Here is a 23,369-nt window from a genome sequence, read left to right on the forward strand (position 1 = left end):
AACTCAATCCATGAGTTCCCTCGCATTTAATCGTACATTAGAGTACATTACATTTACAGACACGTTTTGCAATTGTCGGGCAACCAGTATTCTGTGAAGTCTTTTCTCAAATTGAAATTCATTAAGTTCTTGGATGATAAACACTTTCCGTTTTAGTTTAGCTTCCAATAAACAGATACTGTATAATTTTTGTTATCTAAAAAATGGTTCTTTTCGTAAATTATGTTATCTAAAAAATTGTTCTTTTTTTAAATTATTACAGTCAATTTTCTCCGTGTAGGACTCGATATGAAAGGTTTCGACTGATTTTTTTGTCTTTATCATTTGATGATTATTAAATGATTTCAGCCCTTATTAAAAGACAGTCTAGATCAATTATGGAAAAACAAAATATTCAATATGACATTTTAAGACAAAGTCAACATGCCCAGAAAGTTTCGTCCAAATCTGAGAAAATTTTGCCAACTGTGAATATGATTTAGAGTAATATTTGTCATATTTAAGTCAATTGTAAAGTGAAAAATACTAAACAAACGACTTTATCTAAAAAAAATTCAAGTAGTTTTATACATATTTCCATGTGTATGGAAATTAATCATGTTCTGAAACTCCCTTCGAAAAAAAATTCTGGGTACGTGCCTGAACAAAATAGTTCAATTTTCCATTTAAGATTGACTAGAATGACTTTAATTAAGGATTCCATGTATTTAAACATAAACCTGTTTTTTTTATGTTGAGAGAAAATCGAACCAATTTTGACAGCACGTAGTTTAAACCAGAGGTGGAAATAAACCCATTCTACGCATGAAAATGTGAATCAAGATTTCCGATTGTAATCAAAAAACCGAACACCGTGAATTAAAAAATTTGGAAACAAAATTAAAATTTCGATTATGATTTAAATTGTGGGAAATGAAATTGAAGACCTTTTTTAAATTCTAAGTAAAACCAAAATACATCTTATCAAAAATCATTAATTTCAAAATTCATTAAAATATCTACAATAAATATGCGATATGAAAAGATAATACTGACCATTTTTATTTACTGTGAATCGAAAAATTTGCTTATTTCCACCCCTGGTTTAAACTTAACGTTTGCGAAATAATGGGCGATCTGACGTTCTATTAGGTGTTATACCATGTTTTTGAGCGAAAAGAATATATTTGAGTTAGAATATTCAGCTTTTGTCATTTTTATTTTGTCAAAACCAAGATTGTGTTAGTGCCAATGAAAATATTTCGAAACGGTTTCTGAATCAGCAAAAGTTTATTGTTCATCAATTTTGAATAATTTTATTAGTGGAAAACTTTATAAAATGTCAATTATAATACCACACTAATTCGCAAACGTAACCCAACTCGTGATATTAAGATGAGTTACAAATTTTAGTAACCATTTTATCCATTTCTCTAGTATTCATAACCTCACACAAACCGGTACTGATCCGGATCTGCAAGATAGACACCAAGTCTTGTTCAACATCTAAAAATTATTTATAGAATGAAATAAAACTAATTTTCTAACAGTTTTGAACCAACAGTGGTTGAAAAAGATCCTAAAATATTAATGATTTATTAAAATGATATTAGTTAGAAATCCTCATCATACAAATATTATTAAGATGGTGTACCAGATTGGCGGTTCAATGCATTGGACGCTGGTCTTACAAGCCAGTTGTCGTATGTTCGAGCTCCGACCTGGAAGGATTCTTAGTGTCAGTAGGATCCATAGTACTAGCCATGCAATGATTCTGTACACTAAGAATCGGCTGCGAAGTCTGTTGAAACAGAAAGGCCAAATTCCACAAATGGAATGTAAGGCCAAGACTTTGCTTTGCTCTAGGCAGCTGGCTACCGAGAAATAAATGTGGAATTATTTTTATTGACAACTAATTAGTTCTTAGCTGAGATGCTTTGACAATAATAGCAAAAGACGATTGTTAGCTTATTTGAATTTATATTTGATTATTTTCGAATGAACCGGTTCTATCTCGTTTAGTTCAGTGATCCTTAGTTTAACTCACAGCGAAACTTTATGTTCTGTAGCTCATAACATCTCATCCTAACAGAAAGGCCAAATTCTTTAAAAGGAATGTAATGCCAAGACTTTGCTTTACCAGATAAAATTAGTTTTGTGTTAGATTACCAATAATAACAGCAATAACCCACAATGAAAAACCGATAGGTTTTTTTTTAAATCAATGTAAGAAGGCATTTTTTTCGAATTACGTGCTATCTAGATGAGTGTTTTCCAACCAACAGACAGAACGATCTTGGACTGTGTCAAAATAAGTGACATCGATTTCAACGTTATCCTTTGTATTCAACAGTCGACTAAAGAGATTAGTACAAGCACAATATCCATTTTTTCGATTAGAGGCTTCAACTGTTTATTCGAAAATAAACTACATTTTATTTGAAATTCGTATAAAAAAGTCGCAAAAAAACCGTATGAAAAACCGCATAAAAAAGAGACTTGAGTATACTACAGAATGTCGCACGCGATTAAAATTAAAAATCTTTTACCCGAACTCAAGCCGAAACATCCCTGAACTCGACTAACAATATTTTTCTACATCCGATCCTGACTTGAGTCCATCGAGTTTGTTTTCTAGTCGGGTCTCAGGTCAGCTTAATGCATATACAAAACATGTTTTGCCACGTGTTTTGTTTATACAAGCAAATTATAACTATAGTCCAGGACTCCGGGAGGTGTAAACTCAATCAAATTTTGATGACCCATTTTTATACACAGAACAGATCGTGTTCCGAGGGTACCGTTACATTGACCAGCCCCGCCTCAATGCAAACATTACATTAAGACTTTCGATTTGCTGCAAATGGCAAGCAATCGACGCGTATTTAGTTTACGTTATTCAGTTTCTTATATACGCTTTTTCAATCTTATCAATACTTTAGTTTACATCCAATGTCCTATTTCTTACAAATATTTAGTCTTCAGAACCAAGCCAATTAAACTCTTGGAACATAGTATGATATTGCACACATCTGAATATGTTTCTTATAGACGCTCCTACATAACGGACTAATAATTAGAATAGAAAGATTATTTATACCCAAACAGTTAGCCTTGTTCATAAGACGTATTTTATTTTATATGTCGAATATATTAGGGATGAGATGAAACATGCTAATCTATTACAAGGAATGTTACTAACGGTTTCTACGAAAGCAAGTTTACAGTGTCTGGATAAATTAAAGCCAATTTTAAACCACAGTAGGCAGTTTAAATATGTCTATGTCTAAATTTTGTTCAGCAATAGGACGTCAAGCAGAAGTATTTGATCTTTTGAATGATGTTTAATGTTTTTTTGCGTTTCAAATGAGTGATACAAAGTAATTCGCACCCTCTCATTTTGCTACTAACGCAGAAGGCGATAGCACCCAGTCGACGTTGTTCGTTCGACCAAATGTTATCATAGACTCACGGGGAGACATGAGATTGAAACTTGTGAACGCTTAGTTATTTCACGTTTTGACCCTTAGTTATCTAACTCTTACCCGACGGCGGGTATTGGCAACCTAACGAAAAACGAATTTCACCTGGTGCGCCATCTAAGTGTCATCTATTTGAATCAGTATAACGCATTAAGATCATTTTAATTAATCGATAATATTTTTTTTACAAAAACTATTGATTCGAAAATGTTATATAATCTGTTTTCTTTTAAGTCATGAATAAATTTTGGGGTTTGAACAAGATGCGATGGGATTCGGAATTAGTACCGATTAGGAACCGTTTCGCTAGTGGTAATCAATAAGCTATTATTCTGAACAAAAGATGATAAAAATAATTCCGTTAACATTACATAAGTTATGGCATAACCCGTTTAACGAACTATGATCCAAATCGTTAAACGTAGAGCAGGTACTGAACTTTTGTTGCATGTTAATTGACAACTGATGTTGTTACTTGCAGTCAGAGATGTCTATCTCCTCTGTGTGACGAAGAGCAAGCAAAATTTCTCCCCTCGCACTGACAACTTCAACGAGAGCTCTTCTCTTTCACATTTATACACCACTGTTGTGTAAGTGTGCACGCATCATGAGTGCGTTTGTTTATTTCCTTTTACCTCTTCCACTGAATCGCACCAAAGTGCTAGAGCATTAGCTAATAAATTCTCTGAGGAGGATGCAGATACTTTCACAGAGGTGTACACGCCGGTGAGCACTCTGCTGTATGGTTTTCGTAGATGAATCAGCAAAATAAAACAATTTATCGTAAAATTTTCGGTTTTCCTTGCAAATTTTTCATAGCAAGGCCCGATCTACTCTCTATTAATTGAAGTTCACAGAAGTGTTCGCTCACAATCACGCGCCAGTGGTCACTTGGGTGTATTTAGACGAGAGCGCGTGTGAGCGATTCATGCGAAGAGAATGTGTTTCACTCGCGCCAGCTGCTTTAACCACAAGCACACACTCAAATGCTGTCTATTCGACACTGAGAAGAAGTGCGCTTTCCTCTTTGTGCGGTGCTTCGTTTTTTTCATCCTCGGTGTGGCAAAAATCTGACTCTAGCGTGTATAACTCTGGTGAAATGCCATCTCTGCTTGCAGTCAATCGCTCTTTCAAAATCCAATTGAGTTAAAATGACAATTCAAGTTTTCAACATTATATTTAGATGTACACTGGACCTTGCTTTAAAATAGAGCTTCTTAATTGACATACCATCATGACTCCCCGGCCCCTTTTGAACGGTATAATGTCGCACTGATAGTTGATTCCAATCAACTACGTCAGAAACAGTATGAGACTCAAGTGCTGGCGTAGAAATACTATCTTGCCGCAAGTATGATTCATCAATCGTGTTGTTGATAATTTACCAAAGCTGATTGTATAATATCAGTTCAGTTCTATTTCTGATATAACAATTATTTGACGAATTATTACACGAAGTCGCTATGTCAGGAAGGCAAAATACACTACAATACACTTCGTAGCCTAATTTACAGTATATTCTTCTACTGACATTCTGTTCAGGTCGAGGATTGATTATACTGATGAGATTTGATGGGCGATAACATATATAAAAAAGCAGACTTCTACTTAAATATTTAGACAGAAAATAACAAATTACAAACTTCTCTTCCTTATATCTACACCAGAGAGTAATTGCAAACTTTTCCTGCAACGTCGTTTACAAGTGCTTACATCTTACAAACTACGCCACGTATCTGATCACTTAGAACGCAATTAGGTACTTACCTCCGGACGTTCCGTGACATCACCGCGCGATTTTGGATCTGGCTGATTGTCATCCATTCTCGTAAAATTAGAGGACCAATATGTCAACAAACCCCAATGCCGTTGGCCATTACTGGAAACGTACTGAAAATTACAACAGTGCACTCGCTTCGAACGCAATGAGACGATTCATGCAGCTGGCGAATTTCAGCTCTGTAAGCGTTGAAAAATAATAATCAACATCACTCAAAAAATTGATAACAATTCCTCACACTACACCAGCGAAGATCCGTGCAACGATAGGGAACTCAGACTGCTCGAACGAATCGCGACCCTTTACCTACACCTAGAAACGCTCCCAGGTAACTACTAATAAAGGTGCTCCGTTATCAGTTTTTCAATTGATAAGACCATTCAGCGGGAGCGTTTCAATTTTCTTAGCAGTTCTGTGAACCGACCTTACTGGTAGTGAGGTGTAGTGAAAAAGCGGCTAGGTTAATTTCTTTTTTTTGCAAATTTTATATAAGCACGAGCCGATTGCATGGTCTTTCTTAGTTTTGCACAAAGATAATTCCGGAACAGAATATTGTATTGTGCTTAGATGTGAGCTACCACGTACTTGTGGAAGGATATCAATCAAAATAATCTGGCCATTGAGGCCAGCAATCAAACCCAGCAATTGATCATGGATGCCAGATTTCAAAGTAGCAGACAGTGATAATTTAAGCGTGTAAAATCGCACGGAACAGTGAATCGTAACAAACTTATATATATAATTTCGTCGAAAGTCAGTTTCCTAAAGGGTGCTTTTCGCTGTATCAACAATTTAACTGAGAATACATCTCGACGGGTTTCGTTTTTTGTTTTTTGAAACTCATTGATTTTTAGTTGGATTGCCGCAAAATCGTCATAATCAAATTCAGACTTTGCAATGACTGAGTGGACGGAGATTGGAAAAGTCAAATGAGTGATAAACTCACAGAAAAAAGTTTTTTTTTTTGGAAAAAGATACGCTCAGAGGCAGGACTCGAACATGCGTTCTGAAGCTTTCCTTGCATACGCGTTTTACAATTTCCACCATCCTGAGCTGTGATATACACAGTTCTACAATAGCACCGAGTTGGTACAGCGTATATTGAACATGTCCAAATGCCCGACGCCTCACAGCTCCTCTGTTCATCACACACACACCAGCTCAGGGAGGCGGAAATGGTAAAACGCGCGTGCACGGAATGGTTGAAAAGGCAGGTTTGAGTTCTGCGGTCCCATTCCAAATTCCTGAATTATATTTAAATGGCTTCCGGTTCCGGAATTATAGGGTGATACGTGTACAATTATGTTCTAACTTTTCGTTGATGGTGGGGCAGATTTTAACAAACTTATATTTAAATGAAAGATGTTAAAACACCATATAAAATTCCTTGTTACGATCCGACTTGCGGCTCCGGAGTTATAAAATTAGTAGAGTAAAAAAAATCCAACCTCTTAGGTCTAAGGTCTTACAGTATTATAAGCAAAGCATTCTAAGTTTAATCCGGATTCGACTACTGTTTCCGGTATTATAAGGTGACGAACTTAAAATTTTTGAACCGTCATTTAAAGTGGCGATACAAGGAGCATAAGAACTCTACTGTACTAAGACACAAATTTTTCACAACTTATATAAAAATACAATTTAAAATTTAAATTAAAGGTCTTATGATTCCATACAAACCAAATGCCATATGTTCGAGTCCTGACCTGGAAAAATTTTTGGTGGCCATTGAACCGAAGCGCTGTCCATGTAAAAGTCCTGTATATTTTTGAGTCAGCATTGGAATATAGTAGGGAGACCAATGCTAAACGAAAACTTTTTGGAAATAGAAAAAGAAATCGTATCAAATTGCGATGAAGTGACCAACCCAAAATCCATTATTCCGGAAACCGCGGGTTTAAACGAGACTATAAAGTTTCACCAAATATATTATATATTGCCAATGTTACGAATTTATTTTTAGACTCTAGCTCTAAAAATTCTGACAGGAATTTTTTGTTCACACACTAATATTAGTACAAATGAAGACATACACTAGAAAAGGTGCTAAGTTCAAATGACAGTTTCTCTTTGTTTACTCTCTCTATTTTGATTAGTACGTGTCTATCGGCAATCCCTCTCTCTCTCTAACACTTAGAATGATGACTGAAACCATCAACTTTTGATCTGCACTTATGAATTTGTTGAAAAATACAGGAATAATAAGTAATTGAAAGAGAAATTAAAGTAAAGAAAGAGAAACTGTCATTTGCACTTGGGACCTTTTCTAATGTTTATCAAGAAATGCAATATGCCGTGCACATCAGGGATGCCAGGTTAAATTTTTAAGCAGGTTTAAAAAAGTATGTGCTATTAAATTGTTGCAGTGACAATTGGAAAAATTATCGCATTTTATCGTGCAAAATGAAAGCTAAATGATCTAAAGACGTAAATTTCCAAAATGTCCATTTAACATTTGATAATGAGTACAATCCTTGAATATCTACGGCGTCAATCAGAAATCTGTAAATTCAGGTATAAATCTGCATAATAGGCATCACTAGTTTTCATATACTAGACTTATTTGTATGTGTGTACTGCGGGAAACGGACTGTGCAAATATTTATTTCGCAGGAGTCTAATCAAGTATGAAATGCGCAATATCAATATGGATCACTTTTGCAGTTCACGAGGGACATCACAGTAACATTGCGGTGGTAAAAAAGGTTACTAATACACCACAATTTTTTTATACACATATGACAGCTTCTCAAATCAGTACACTGAATCAAATAACCCCAAATATTTAAAACATTTCTCCATATGCACTGAGAGAGAGAGAGAAAAAGCAAAGTCCTGGCATTACATTCCTTTTGTGGAATTTGGCCTTTCTGTTTCAACAGACTTCGCAGCCGATTCTTAGTGTACAGAATCATTGCATGGCTAGTACTATGGATCCGGTTTGTTTGATCGACTACTGATAAAAACTATCAATTGGAAAAGATTTGAGGTCGATTTAGAAATTTTTTTAAGGTTTTTCCCCATTTTCAGGGATGGTGTATAATTTTTAACTCAATTTACCCTATATTTCCAGATCCGCATGAAATTCAGGAATTACTTATGGGACCCCAGGACCTTTCATTTGAACCTAAGTTTGTGAAAATCGGTCGCGTCATCTATGAGAAAAGTTAGAACACATATTTTCTTTTTTTTTGCACATTTCACCCCATAACTCCCGAACTGGAAGTCGGATCCAAATAATATTCAGGAATTTTATATGGGACCACAAGACCTTTCAGTAAGTTTGTGAAAATCGGTTCAGCCATCTCCGAGAAAAGCTAGTGCAAAAAACGTTACATACACACATACGCACATACGCACATACACACATAACAGATCGGCTGAAAAGTTCGTATCGTTTCTATGAAAGGGCGCCACTAGAATTAAATCCATACCATTTTCAGTTAGTACCAACCTTCAAAAGATACGTGTATAAATTTGACAGCTGTCTGATTATTAGTTTGTGAGATATTGCATTTTGAGTGAAGCTACTTTTGTTATTGTGAAAAAAATGGAATAAAAGGAATTTCGTGTGTTGATGAAACACTACTTTTTGATGAAAAAAAGTGCCGCCGATATCGCAAAATGGCTTGATGAGTGTTATCCAGACTCTGCACCGGGCGAAGCAACAATTCGTAAGTGGTTTACAAAATTTCGTACTGGTCATATGAGCACCGAAGACGATGAACGCAGTGGACGTCCAAAAGAGGCTGTTACCGATGAAAACGTGAAAAAAAAATCCACAAAATGATTTTCAATGACCGTAAAGTGAAGTTGATCGAAATAGCTGACATCCTAAAGATATCAAAGGAACGTGTTAGACATATTATTCACGAATAATTGGATATGAGAAAGCTTTGTGCAAAATGGGTGCCGTGTGAGCTCACAATCGATCAAAAACAACAACGAATTGATGATTCTGAGCAGTGTTTGGAGCTGTTATATCGAAATAAAACCGATTTTTTTCATCGATATATAACAATGGACGAAACATGGCTCCATCACTTCACTCCGGAGTCCAATCGACAGTCAGCTGAGTGGACTGCACGCGATGAACCGAACCCAAAGCGTGGAAAGACTCAACAATCGACCGGTAAGGTTATGGCGTCTGTATTTTGGAATTCGCATGGCATAATTTTCATCGACTACCTTGAAAAGGGAAAAACCATCAACAGTGACTATTATATAGCGTTATTAGAGCGTTTGAAGGACGAAATTTCAAAACAACGGCCTCATTTAATGAAGAAAAAAGTTTTGTTTCATCAAGACAATGCACCGTATCACAAGTCGATGAAAACCATGCTGGAATTGAACGAATTGGGCTTCGAATTGCTCCCTCATCCACTGTATTCTCCAGATTTGGCCCCCAGTGACTTTTCCTGTTCTCAGACCTCAAGAGAATGCTCGCTGGTAAAAAATTTAGAAGCGATGAAGAGGTAATCGCTGAAACTGAGGCCTATTTTGAGGCAAAGGACAAATCGTACTACAAAAATGGTATCGAAAAGTCGCTATAATCGCACACACATATACACACATACACACACACACAGACATTTTGCGTACTCGACGAACTGAGTCGAATGGTATATGACATTCGGCCCTCCGGGCCTCGGTTCGAAAATCGGTTTTCACAGTGATTGCATAACCTTTCTATACGAGAAAGGTGAAAACACTTAAAATTTAGAAAAGTTCCCACCTATAAGTGGGCATCATGCTCAATTAGTTTTGACATTTCTGATTTTGCTACATGCAAAACGCAAACTATTAAACAATATTGAAATAGTAACCTTCTCCGTCGCGAGATGATGTCTTTTTCGATTTGTATTGAATTCCCTGGAGTGATCAATATTGGTATATAATATATTTGGTTTCACTCAAAACATATACAGTAATGAGTCAAATTTCAAGATGTTTCAATGAATGCAAAGAAAACTAAACATTGTCGAAACTTGACACCCTACTGTCAGGCGCGTAGCCAGAGAAAATTTTCGGGGGGGGGGGGTTTTAGAACATGGTGATAAATCAACACATGTACAATTTATATCACAATGTTTCCCATGGGTTATAATTTTTTGTTTCGGGGGGGGTTTGAACCCCTAAACCCCCCCCCCCCTGTGTACGCGCCTGCCTACTGTACCAAATAGTTTATGCAGAAAGCGACTTTAGAGTTTTTATTATAGACTTTTTGATTGCTTCGCTACATATAATTGACCTTTTGTCTGAATTTATAGTAAATCTAAATTTAATAAGGGATATAAAACAGAATAGGAATATTGATCGCAATACTCAGGTATGTTTTTCGAATCTTAGCCCCACTTTTTTTTTATAGCCCCGATTCATTTTCGAGACGCAATAAACGTCTCCTTCACGTAAACAAAAACACTCAATAATCACTGAAATCAGCACGCTGTTGTTGTGATGCACAGAAGTCAAACATACACAAAAAATCGAAAATATCAGAAAAAACGTGTTTAATCCACCTAGCAGTGAGATGATACCTATTTTTATCAATCCGCATGTGTTTTTTGCATGAATATTCTTCGGTGTTTAAGTTTTCATGACATTATTTTAATGACCCTCGTTTTAAGCGACAATTTGAGATTTTAATCACTCATTACTCTGTAATGTCGAAACTGCAAATCGGATCGAATTTGAATCTAGAAGTGTGATAATCGATTAAACATGCCATGATATGTAAGTTCCACTCTAGAGTTTACGGTAATTTAAGGTACTTCCAGAGCCGGTATTCCGGAACCAGCATAACCCAAACCGATTCGTATGGCCATATGACGAATAAATTACAACAGTTTTGAGTTCAACTTTGAAGCTTTTCGGGATTGTCATCTTCTATATCGGTTTGAATTTTAAAAATTCATCATCATGTAATTCGAGAACCGGAAGTCATAATTGGATAAAATAATTAATTTTTGTATATAAGTTTGTTTTAATTAAAATTTTTGTTTCTGAAATTTGATTAGGCTTTTTTTGAGAAAACGATTGAGCTTTGAGAAACGATTTTATACTGGAACCGGAATTCTAAAAGCGGTATGGCCGAAGTCAGATAAATTCACCTGAGTAGCTGTACACTTTACATTTGTTTCAAAACATTTGAAAATCAGTTAAGACATCTTTGAGAGATCATAGCACGAATTAAATTTTTAGGTGCCTTCTGATCGACAACTGAATACCACTAAAACTGAAAAAAGTTAATTTTTTTATCGACTATCCAAATCTGCTAACCCGATAAACCTGATTAAATTATGTGGAATAGACATTTTTATACAATCCCCGAAACCGGAAGTTGGATTTGACTGAAAAGCAAGATGTTTTATAGAACTTTGAAACTTTTCATTTGAATCTTAGATGATTCTTAGATTTCATTTGCATCTTAGATCGGTTCAGCCATCTTCAAGAAAAATGAGTTACACAATTTTGATTTCGTTTCACATATCATCCTGTAGTTCCGAAACCAGAGGTCGGAACCAAACATAATGCAGGAACTTTGTTTGGGAGCATACGACTTTTCGTATGAATCTGAATTTGTAGAAAAGAAATTTTCCGAGAAAATTAATTGAAGTTATTTGTCACACACGCATTTGCTGATCTCGACGAACTGATTCGAATGGTATATGGATGTTATGTTGTTCCAGCATTTATTGCTGTAAGTAGTTTAAAACAAAATAATTAAAAAAAATTCTGCCATCATCTGGTTTATATATGTCATATTCGAACGATTATGTTGCCAAAAACGAGCCGTGCCAAAATCGGTCCGAGGCTAAATGTCATGAAAAAGAATGCTGTACACAATCCTTTTGGTTCTTAGAAACAATTGTATGTAACAGTATAAAAAATCGTGTTTTCCGTTGCTCCCAAGCATTTCTTTGTCATACAGCGCTCAAAACTCCTACTGCTGGAATAGGGGGAAAAGTCGCTTACAGAAAAATTTCGATATCTCCGTTAAAAATGGACGGATTTTAACAATCTATGGCTTGTTGGATAGGTATTACCGTGCGGAATCTAAGTCTGAAAACATATTCTGTTTTCAAGGTCAATTGTGACAGATACTGTCAAAAAACTGAAAATTTTGACATAAAACTTTGTATAACTCAAAAAGTAAACATCCGATCTCAAAACCATTCAATAGCGTTTTGGGTGACGGGGAGACCTTTCATTTGCGACTAGTTTGATGAAAATCGGTCCAGCCATCTCTGAGATCTCGACCTCTTTGTTGACAACACACATACAGACACACACACACACACACACACACACACACATACACACACACACACACACACAGACATTTGCTCAGTTCGTCGAGCTGAATCGATTGGTATATGTCATTCGGCCCTCCGGGCCTCGGAAAAATTTTCGAAAGTTTGAGCGAATTCTATACCTATTTTTTATATATATAAAAATAGGTAAAAAACATCAGTAAAAAACATCAGTAAAAAAACATCAGCCTGTTACATGAAAACGCGTTTACAATGTCAATCCATGGATCGAAATAAGTGCTGGTTTATAAGATATTCAACCTGTCCGGTTTATCCCCGGTCTCCCCATACCCTGACTGTGTTTAGCGTTTGTTTTTTACTATCTGATGCATTTTGAAGCATATCCCAAAATTAAATTTATGATATGAGAAAAGCATTATTACACCACTAGGTGAATGACATACGGGTTTCCACTTACGCTCATTCAGAGAAAGGTACCACCAAATTTTACAAAAGCGAACGTGTTGATGGATTGTATTTGATAAGATTAATTTTCTTTACTGGAAATTCAAATCTGGAGCTTATAAATCGATTTCGTTTTATCAAAATAGTACCCTTTCTAAAACAAACGTGAAAATAACAATAAAATAGGAAATATTTCATTTGTACGATTCTGGGTGATTACTAACACCTTCAAATCTTCTTAATTTTTAATCAATTTTAATACGATACTGAGGCAATTGTATGATTCGGCGAAATGGTCCTTCCGGTGAAATAGTTTTCGAAAAAAATGATTTTCGGTTTCTGTCGAAAAGGAAAAGTGGAAGAATTTTACCCCGGTATCCTAAATGCAGCGTCCTTCCTGATTTAGTACAAATGAGATCTACTTGTGACTTTTCAGCCCTTTTATATACATGATTTGTTAGAAAGCTAAGAGTGCCTCTCCCCCAAGGAAAGAGTAAGTCCTGTCTTAACAAATAATGTTACTGTTTTGGTTTATATTACACAACTTGGAAAATAGTAAGCCGACTACCGTTAAACTTTAGAGTGTCGAGCTGTGTCAAATAAACAAATAAAATATATAAAATGACATTCATGTCAAATAAACAAATAAAATATAAATAATATTCATGAATAAATGTCATAAGTTCAAGAGAAATCTAAATGATTTAGTTTCGTAAGTTTTTATTCATAATAGTGATATGGGATTTTACACAAGCAAGGTTGTTTTTTGCGGTAGGTGATTTTCATTTAAAATGAATGGATGAAGCAATAGAAACGTTGTATTGTGCATTAGATTGGATTCGATTGACATTTTGTTCCTAGAAGAAGACGCAGCACAATTTGCGGAATCGCCTTAGGAAGACTCACAAATAAGTACAAAAACACATCACTCGCAGTGAAACACACAACACACTGATCAATTCGGGTTTGTTAGAGTGCGGTCTTCTGTCGCGGGCTCATGTGCTATGTTTCTACACTGACGGTAAAAAATGAAAAAAAAATCGATGCGATATATTACCATTTTCAGACTTTCGATGAAGAACAACATCAGTTTAAAAAACGATTCGGATTTCCTAACAGAATAACTAATTGGATTTTCTCGTATCTCACAGATCGTAGTGCGTTACTCCGACGATCCACAGAGAAGCCTTCTCGGACCACTCCATTTCTTGCTATTTGTTAATAATATATGCAGTGAATTGTCGTCATTTGAAGTAATGTATGAAGATGATCTCAAAATCCATCGTATCATCACAAGTCTTCTGGATTAGTGTAATCTACAAATAGACAGTAAGAGAACTTTAGATTAGTGTAACAGAAACGTCATGAACGTTAAGAAATATTTTGTTATTCAGAATCCTCTGCGACCAAAAACCACTCAGTTAAAGTTATTTAACTAGTGGAATCTCGGCTGTAGTGGCAGCTAGAAAAATCTCTCCAATATATTACAGGGTATTTTCTCTGGTTGGTAGCATGCGATTCGAATTCAAAGACTCATTTTTGTAACTAAAACTTCAGCTCCAGTGAGACAGTCCAAAACTAGTACCTTTCATTCGGATTTCAATATTGTTAAATCAGAATGAGTTGGGATTTACTGTTTGTTTCCTGACAACATAGGAAACTTCGAATGAAAGGAAATATAAAAGAATAGAAAGTTTTGTTTAAAATAAATCATTCCGTTTTCATCAGAAATTTCAACGAAAAAATAACTAAGAAAAACAAGCGATTTTTTTACCCCAGGAGTACGTTTTACTCCATCTTCCCCCATAGAAACTTTTTGTGCTACACTTCTAGCTTTCCCTACTGTAACACGTCTTTCAACACCTCATGGCAGAACGCACATCACATTATGCACTGCCGCCACTACCAAAGCCACTAACTCAAAACGAACTGAAAGCTGTTGAATAAATTCCATGATTAACACTTCAAAGCTCCAACGGAACTCGTTTTTCCCGAATCACCACGTGTTTCAAACCGGCCGCCGGTTCCGACTAAGCTCACTGCGAACTTCGTAGCTGGTTCGTGACTACGATGAACAAAAACAAACAGCACTCAATTCATTCGGCTCCACTGAGTGACTCGCCAAAGCCTACATTCAAAGTGGAGTTCGCTTCTTGCAACCATTCGGAGTCCATTTGCGTACCAGCTTAGATCGCGGTTCTCGATTGCGTTCGAATCGAATGTACGCAGTTTGAAGTTTAAGTTTGTTTTTAGTTGATTATGCTTTCCCCGCTCATCGTCGGAAGTGATCGATTTGGATGCTGATACGGTAAAACGGAGCGGTTTACGAAGGAAAACTGTGCTTATCCTGTTTAACGAAACTTTGAAGTGCTTCGGAGATTTTTGCAGCCTCTGGGCAGACGTCAAAATCAGCACGATGACTATATTCGGCAAATTGGTTCAAATAATTATAATCTCGTTTTGACGAACCATACTTTTCTGCTGCTGCTGCTGGTGCTAATCGTTTTGGAGTACAGACTAGGACAGGAGTTGGAGCGAAACATTGCCGGTGTTCAGCCGGTGAGCAAGTGACCTCGCCTGATTGGCAGTACTATGTGATCGAAGGAGGCGTGTATTTATCACAAGGTAATTCCTCCTGTAACTGGACGACATTAACTAATTTTCCGAAGGGAAGGCAAACTGGAAATTTTCAATTGGCCACGGTTAGTGATTTTGCGATCCATCCTGCTCGGGGGTAATTGCAAGTACGTGTTTACACTCGTAGTTGAGTTTTATTCAGATGATTTGGCCCATAGCGACAAGTCACGTAACAGTCCGATGTGAGAATTAATGTTGTTCCTCCATGATACAACTCATTTTACCAGTTTGTTTGCAATTCTAAAATCGGGCCGGTTTGAGACTGATGGATCCAAATGGAACTTCTAAAATAGTTCTCATCTTAGCTTGCACATTTCAAACAATATCTGAACAGTAAACAAATTAAAATGATCGCGTGGGAATAAAAAAAACTAATTGCGATTGTATCTTCTGGTGCAATGAAATTTGTAAAGAAATCTGTTGATTTGCACTAGAACGTGTTCGAAATCACATTCTTCAACAATTTGTAAATATAAATTTATACAAAATCAATAATTCGAAACGAATATCAATGCAATGGATATAACCATTAGTCTTTAAAAACATAGAGTTTTCGTGTAAAATAATTTCCTTACAATTTATTTTACGTTTTCATGATACTTTGAAGAATATTCGAAACGGTTTTTCCCAAAATATGGTTTCTCAGTTCCGTTGGGTTCGAAATTTAATCAATGAAACGGTTCTGTAAAGTTTACACTGTTATTTGCTCAATTCAGTTGCTATTGATTTGCATACTTGCTGCTCGGAAAAGAAAACGGATGCGAAATAAAGAGTGATTTTTTGTTGGTATCTTTTTGGCAACACTGTGTCTTGTGTCATTGTCAAACTTGTTCTGTTTTGTCTATAATTCAATCATGAATCGTCGTTTGCTCTATAATTTAATCACAAATGGGCACTGGCAAAGTTGGATGAAGATCCACTTTTTTATCGAAAAATTGTGTTTAGAGACGAACCTCATTTCTGCTTGAATGGATACGTCAACAAGCAAAAATGCCGCATCCGGAGTGAAGACCAGCCAGAAGCATTGTAAGAGCTACCAATGCATCCAAAATAAAATCACTGTTTGGTGTGGATTATAGGCCGGTGGCATTATTCGAGAAAACCGGCCGATATGTTGAACAGTGTGTCAAAATTGGACCTTGCGCATGGGTCATCTAAAGCGAAGCCGCGGCCAACATTTGCAGGAAATCATCTTCAAACATCAAATTACGTTGATCGTTCTGATGAGGATTTCATCAATTTTCTAAACTTGTATTTTATTTTTATTTATCTAGTCAAATATATACATATATATATATATATATATATATATATATATATATATATATATATATATATATATATATATATATATATATATATATATATATATATATATATATATATATATATATATATATATATATATATATATTAAACCTCTTGAAAAAATAAAAAAATACCCTTTAGCTGCCCACCAATTTCTCCGAAAGAGTATTTTTTTCGTGCAGTGCAAATCAATGATAGACAGTAGACCTATTTTGAATACTCCAATGTACGAAAAGTGCCCAAATCGAGCAAAACACCCCACGAGTGTTTTCAATGATAATGTTCGAGAAATGACTTTTGAATTGATGAGATGCTTTAGTGCGACTCCTCTGCTGGAAGGCAAAATATTAGTTACAAGTATTTTTCCGCTTTCTTAAATGATCCCCTACACGTTCCACCTTTCCATTTTATATCTCCATATATTTGCTCTCCCTTGTGTATTACCTCTCCATAATTTTCAATTTTTGTTCCTACCAAAAATGTACAAAACATGAACTATTTAGTATATCACGTTTATTTCAGTGGGTGATCCACTGTAGTGCAACACAAATAGCTATTTTAGGTTCAATTATGAATGCTATGCGGAATAAAACATTGTTCAGGGAATCCATCAGAAACTGAACACTTTTAAAACATAGCCAAAAAACTGGAAGCTGTCTAGCTGTTCAATAGTTTTGTCGAAGATACAACAAAATTATCTGAAATAGGACAATAATACATTAAATAAAATAATATTACAACTTCCATCACCGCCATTAGTTTGACCTGACAGCATCAAAATTCATTCCAGTAATGTTGTCTTGAAAAACCTCTTTCAATCTAACTAATGGTGTAACGATGCCTTTCTCAAAATCAACTTTTTTAAAAGATCATAAGACAATTCATTTGAATCTAAGTTTATAAAAATCGATCGCGCCATCTCTAAGAAAAGTTAGTACACATTTTTTCATTTTTTGGCCCATTTTTCCTCAAATCTCCGGAACCGGAAGTCAGATCCAAACCAAATTCAGGAATTGTGTATGGAACCATAAACCCTTTCATTTGAATCTAAGCTTCCGGAAGTCGGTCTCGCCACCTCCGAGAAAAGTTAGTGCAAACAAACGTTACATACACACACAAACATTTTACGTTACCCGATCAGATGCACATAACAAAATCATAACACAAGTATTTCAACAGTTGATATGTATAACAATTTGTGTTATTTTGAGATATTTAACGAATGAAAACAGTTGAAAGATCACTAAATAAGTTATTCACTTAATAAAAAAAAATCATTCAACAATTTTGAATTGAAACGATGCTAAAAGTTAGCTGTGATATAGTTTTTCTGTGTTAAATTTGCTATCTAATTAAAATTTCTGCTTTCGGACTTCTGTAGTTATATCAAATTCAAAAATAATTGTGATACAAACGTTTCAAAATCTGTTACGATTTTGTTCCCGTTAGAGTCTTTATTGTTATGATTTTTGGTAATATAACAGCTTACCAGCCAAAAATATTTCGAAATTTGCTACAAAATATTTCTGAAATAAATTACTCCAGTTGTTATAATTCTGTTATTACCATCTGATCGGGTATCGACGAACTATCTCGAATGGTATATGACACTCGGACTTCCGGGCCCCGGTTCAAAAGTCAGTTTTCACAGTGATTGCGTATCCTTTCTATATGAGAAAGGCAAAACCTATTTTAATCCACCTAGTAGTGTTATGGTGCTTTTTCGTTTTACTCATACTCTCAAAATATTACTACAGGTTTTTACAAAAACTTTCAATTTAATCTTAAATAAAAACAAGAAAGTTTTTCCGAGCATAAACTATCCTATCCAACAAACTGAAAAAGTTTTGAATAACCATATTTAGAAGAATTTCTTCCAAATTTAAAAGAAATTTGAGCACACTTTACCAACTACAGGGTAAAGTACCGGAACCGGAAGTAGAATCCGGATGAAATTCAACAGCAGTATATAGAGCCATACGACTTTTGATTTGAAACTAAAATTTTGAAATTCCATTTCCTCATCACTGTGGAAATTAAATAAAGCAGCTGAATAACTGCTAACTGAATTAAATAAAGCAACTGAAATAATAGCGTATTTGGTTTTGGTTCGATTTAGTAAAATTAAAATCCACCTGTGCGCCATACTGCTAGCGCACTGGAGGAGTGCTCCCACTCCATGCGTATTGATTGTCACTCGCTCTTGGAGTACGGACACAATCTGAAATAGTGCGAGCAAACTCGCAGTAAGTGTTTACTCCTGCTGCCTCTCACTCATCGTACCCATAAAAAACACCACTCGTGTTTAAAATGTACCTTTTTGTGAGTGACTCATAAGCGTGCGTGGAGGAGTGCGAGTAAGATAGAATACGCCTCGCACTCGCTCGAAAATCTGCTGCGTGCACTGGGTTCTCGCTCTATTAGCAACACTGGCCATCTCCGAGAAAATTAAGTGATTGGGGACTGCCAGATAAAAGGCGCGTCTCGATTCACTTACATTCACAATTCAAAGCATGTAAAGATAGGTCATATAAGTAACGTCACAGTTCATTTCAAGCTTACATCGATACAGACACAAAATGTATTTTAACATGTGAATAGATGTAATATTGTGTCATCACCGAAGATATTAGGGCATGCTTGAATTTACGTCAAGCGTATTCGTTTTTTTCTAAGAGTGTAGTTTCGATTATACAATGATTCAAATGATATATAGCTGTATCGATGTCAGTAAAATATTTCGAAACAATTTCATGATTCATATTACTTTCAATGTGAGATCTGTATCCTAATCAATTAGCTCTATTGCACACACCTAGAAAAAATCGTGTAAATTTATGTCTTTCATGACAGAGAGAGTCAAAAATGACTCATTTTTACAGTTGATCTTATATATATTTCATGAATTTTGACATATATTTATGAGCTGAAACAAGTAAATTTATAGACTTAAATCTCTGCTCTGCTTAGCACTTAAATCAAATTTACAGCGACAGCGTGTGAGTTTTGTAAATAATTGTATTTGTGCCCGAAATCCAACCCGAACCCGAGCTCGACGGGTATTGGTTGGGCTCGGGTACAGAAAAAGACATGTTTTTCGGGTTCGGGTTGGGTCGGGTATCGATTTTGTCGTGAATACGACTTACTTTACTATGGGGTGCCTTTTCAAAATTTACCCTCTGAGAGAGTGATAAGTTTTTGATCGTGAATATCTCTTGTTGTATCTAACGAATCAACATAATTTTTGCTAATCGCCATCGGAAATATGATCACAATTTTATGATAAAATTATCAGTTGTGTGACATAATCTCAAATAATTTAAAATTAAACTTTTTGAAATGTTTGGTATAAACGAGTATCAAATGGGATAATTCATAATGCGCGTTTGCCTTGCTCGTATTTTTAAAGATCATAGCTCAGTGATCTGTGCAAGGATTCATATAATCTAACTACCAATAGAATCGAAATTTTTCAACTTAAACGTGTATAGCAAAAGCATTGAAGTATTTAAATAGTACACAATTGAAAAACCTGTCTCATTTGACCCATGTCAACACCAGTCAATCAGAACGCGTTCTGAGGAAGAGAACAAAATATCTGCTGCTGTACAACAAATCGTTCGAGAAAAATGTTCCGAAAAGTGGTGAATATCGTAGTGAGTTCCTCAATTTGGTCCTTCTGAATGCTAAAAACGAATCCCTACAGCATATTGATAGTTTCTTTCAATAAATTATGCAAATCCGAAATTAAATAATCGACATTAAAATTCTGTATGCGGCTATTTTTATAGCCGTTAGGACCGCCCATTAGTGAAAAAGCTACAAACGAAATCACGTAAAAAGAAAGCTCCTAACAAAAATTGGATCAGTTTGGATTCTATCGCCACTGCGAGCAGATGTATTTTATGTCGTTTGCAAAGCTAGTGTTTCGCCTCCGACAAGAGCGATTACGTCACAGCTGCTAGTCATTTGCACTGGTGAAAAAACAACGGTGGAGAGCATTACACAAAATCAGCCGTTCTAATGGCTCTAAAAGTTTTCTAAAGAACTATTAGGATTTGTTGTTCGCAAATCGAAGGTAAATATCCCCAGTTCAGTGCAAATCTAGAACAGTTTAGTTAGATTTGTGCACTTTTCGCTCTGTGAAATTCACAGTAATCTAGATCAAGTGAAGCCTTCTTTGTTTTTGCGAAAAATGTTTCAGAGCTTAATGTCGTAGAGAATTACGCAATTTGACCCTTCTGAATGCTAGAAACGAATCCCTATAGCATATTGATAGTTTCGTTCAATAAATTAGGCCTATTGTATCATTGATCAACCCAGCGAATAAGTGTTTTCTTTATTGGAAGATTATAATCGGTTGTAAATGCTTCACCTACACCAACCATATCTGTATCGCACCCACGTCCAACAGTTCAGCCTGGAATTAGATGACGGAATCGAAATTCGAATTCAACTCATCACTCTCCATCACAAACGCTTTCATAAAAACTTCTTTTCAGAGCCACCATTATTTATAATTTATTATAAAAAACTATACTGGTTATTTCATAATATTTATGTTTCAGAATCTTAAATGTAACTTATCTGTAGTTAAGTTTAGGTGCATCGTTTCAAATTCTACATACAATTTCATACAATTGATCAACTAATTGATATTCGGAAGTGTTAAGGAACATGTCAGTTGTTTTCGTATTCACGATATCCAGTTATGTCTCTGACATTACCCACCCGCCTTTTTTTTATCAGTAGACGGTCAAACAAACCGATTTCGGTTATTCTTTTTAGAATCGAAGAAATGTTTTTTTTGCCTTTCTCATATAGAAAGGTTATGCAATCACTGTGAAAACCGACTTTTGAACAGAGGCCCGGAGGGCCGAGTGTCATATACCATTCGACTCAGTTCGTCGAGTACGCAAAATGTCTGTGTGAGTATGCGTGTGTATGTGTGTGTATGTGTGTATGTAACGTTTTTGCACCAACTTTTCGCGGAGATGGCTGAACCGATTTTCAAAAAATTAAATTCAAATGAAAGGTCTTGCATATTATTCGGATCCGACTTCCGGTTCCGGAGTTATGTGGTAAAATGTGCAAAAAAATGAAAATATGTGTTCTAACTTTTCTCATAGATGGCGCGACCGATTTTCACAAACTTAGGTTCAAATGAAAGGTCCTGTGGTCCCATACGTAATTCCTGAATTTCATCAGGATCCGACTTCCGGACACGGAAACAAAGGGTAAAGTGTGTTAAAAATTTTATACCATCACTGAAAAGAGCGAAAAACCGTAAAAAGTTTTCTAAATCGACCTCAAATCTTTTCCAATTGATAGTTTTTATCAGTAGACGGTCAAACAAATCTATTTCGGTTATTCTTTTAAGAATCGAAGAAAAATAATTTTGAAGAATACCACAGTATTATATATGATAGTATGATTGATATGAGAAAGGCATCATTACACCACTAGGTGGATTAAAACAGGTTTTTTACTAGCATTTGAAGTATCGCCCAGTTTGTTAGCGTGGAACACGGAGGGCGAAACTTACGTAAACAATTGGAATGGAAGTTTAACCCTTCATAGTTCTTTGTATTACTATGATTGCGATTTTTGTAGAAACCGAATTTTTAGGCAATATCAGATTAACAAGATATCCAGCTCTCACATATCACGAACAAAACATTGGCAACATCCTTTTTAGCGAGCAAGGCGCCCTCAGGCGAGCCCGCATTGAATCTCATACATAGAAGTAGGGTAGAGAAATGTCTAATTCATGCTCGCCAAAATAGCAGCACTACGCGCCCATACAATTGACATGACATGTTGAATGTGATGCCGTGCGATGGCGTTGCTGGACTGAAGATTAATTTCGCTCCAAGCTGACAGGGTCTGCTAAAATTAACTTCCTGCACCCAACCCTTTCTATAGGACGAACATGACGTAAGGTCAAGTATTTTGTTGGCAGCTAACTGATTTTATTCGATATTTCCCATCTCTAGTTTTGTTAGCTCAACATTGTAATTGACAGATCGTTTGCTCGTTTGGAACTGGAGCTGTCATTTTGCTAGAGCCCCATATTGTTGTCACCGGGTTGGATGGGCTGTCCAGCTGTCAACATTCACTTTAAGTTATCATACTCGTATTAGCTCTCTATTGACTTCTGAAAACCCGAGTCGACATCCCTGAAGCACCCAGTTCCAAAATGACCTTCGCTCCAATTATCTGCAAATATAAATTAGACGATTAACCTCAAATCAGCATAATTAAAACCTCATTTTAGACTGGTGATAAATGTGTGACCTGGTTTAACAAAACCAAATCATTAGCAAAGATTAATCTTCAACAATATTTTCCAGCTTTATCCTCAATCGGCAATCGTATACGCACTCGTTAGCTGTAAGTGCAAGTTTCCTGTCAATCACGCTGATGTGGGTGTTTTGTTCCGGCATAGATATTTCTTACGGAACT

The 23,369-nt window shown here is 35.8% G+C and overlaps 1 protein-coding gene across 1 annotated transcript in view; it reads left to right on the plus strand.

The window, feature by feature from the left end:
- The first annotated feature begins 15,135 nt into the window (after positions 1-15,135).
- LOC131425768 (uncharacterized) overlaps positions 15,136-23,369 on the plus strand; it is a 49,134-nt gene continuing 40,900 nt past the window's right edge. Inside the window, exon 1 of the mRNA XM_058587911.1 lies at positions 15,136-15,584. The gene's annotated coding sequence lies outside the window, so the exon portion shown is untranslated. The remainder of the gene's footprint in view (positions 15,585-23,369) is intronic.

This window comes from Malaya genurostris, chromosome 1, assembly GCF_030247185.1.
Source record: "Malaya genurostris strain Urasoe2022 chromosome 1, Malgen_1.1, whole genome shotgun sequence".
In the NCBI taxonomy this organism is placed as follows: domain Eukaryota; kingdom Metazoa; phylum Arthropoda; class Insecta; order Diptera; family Culicidae; genus Malaya; species Malaya genurostris.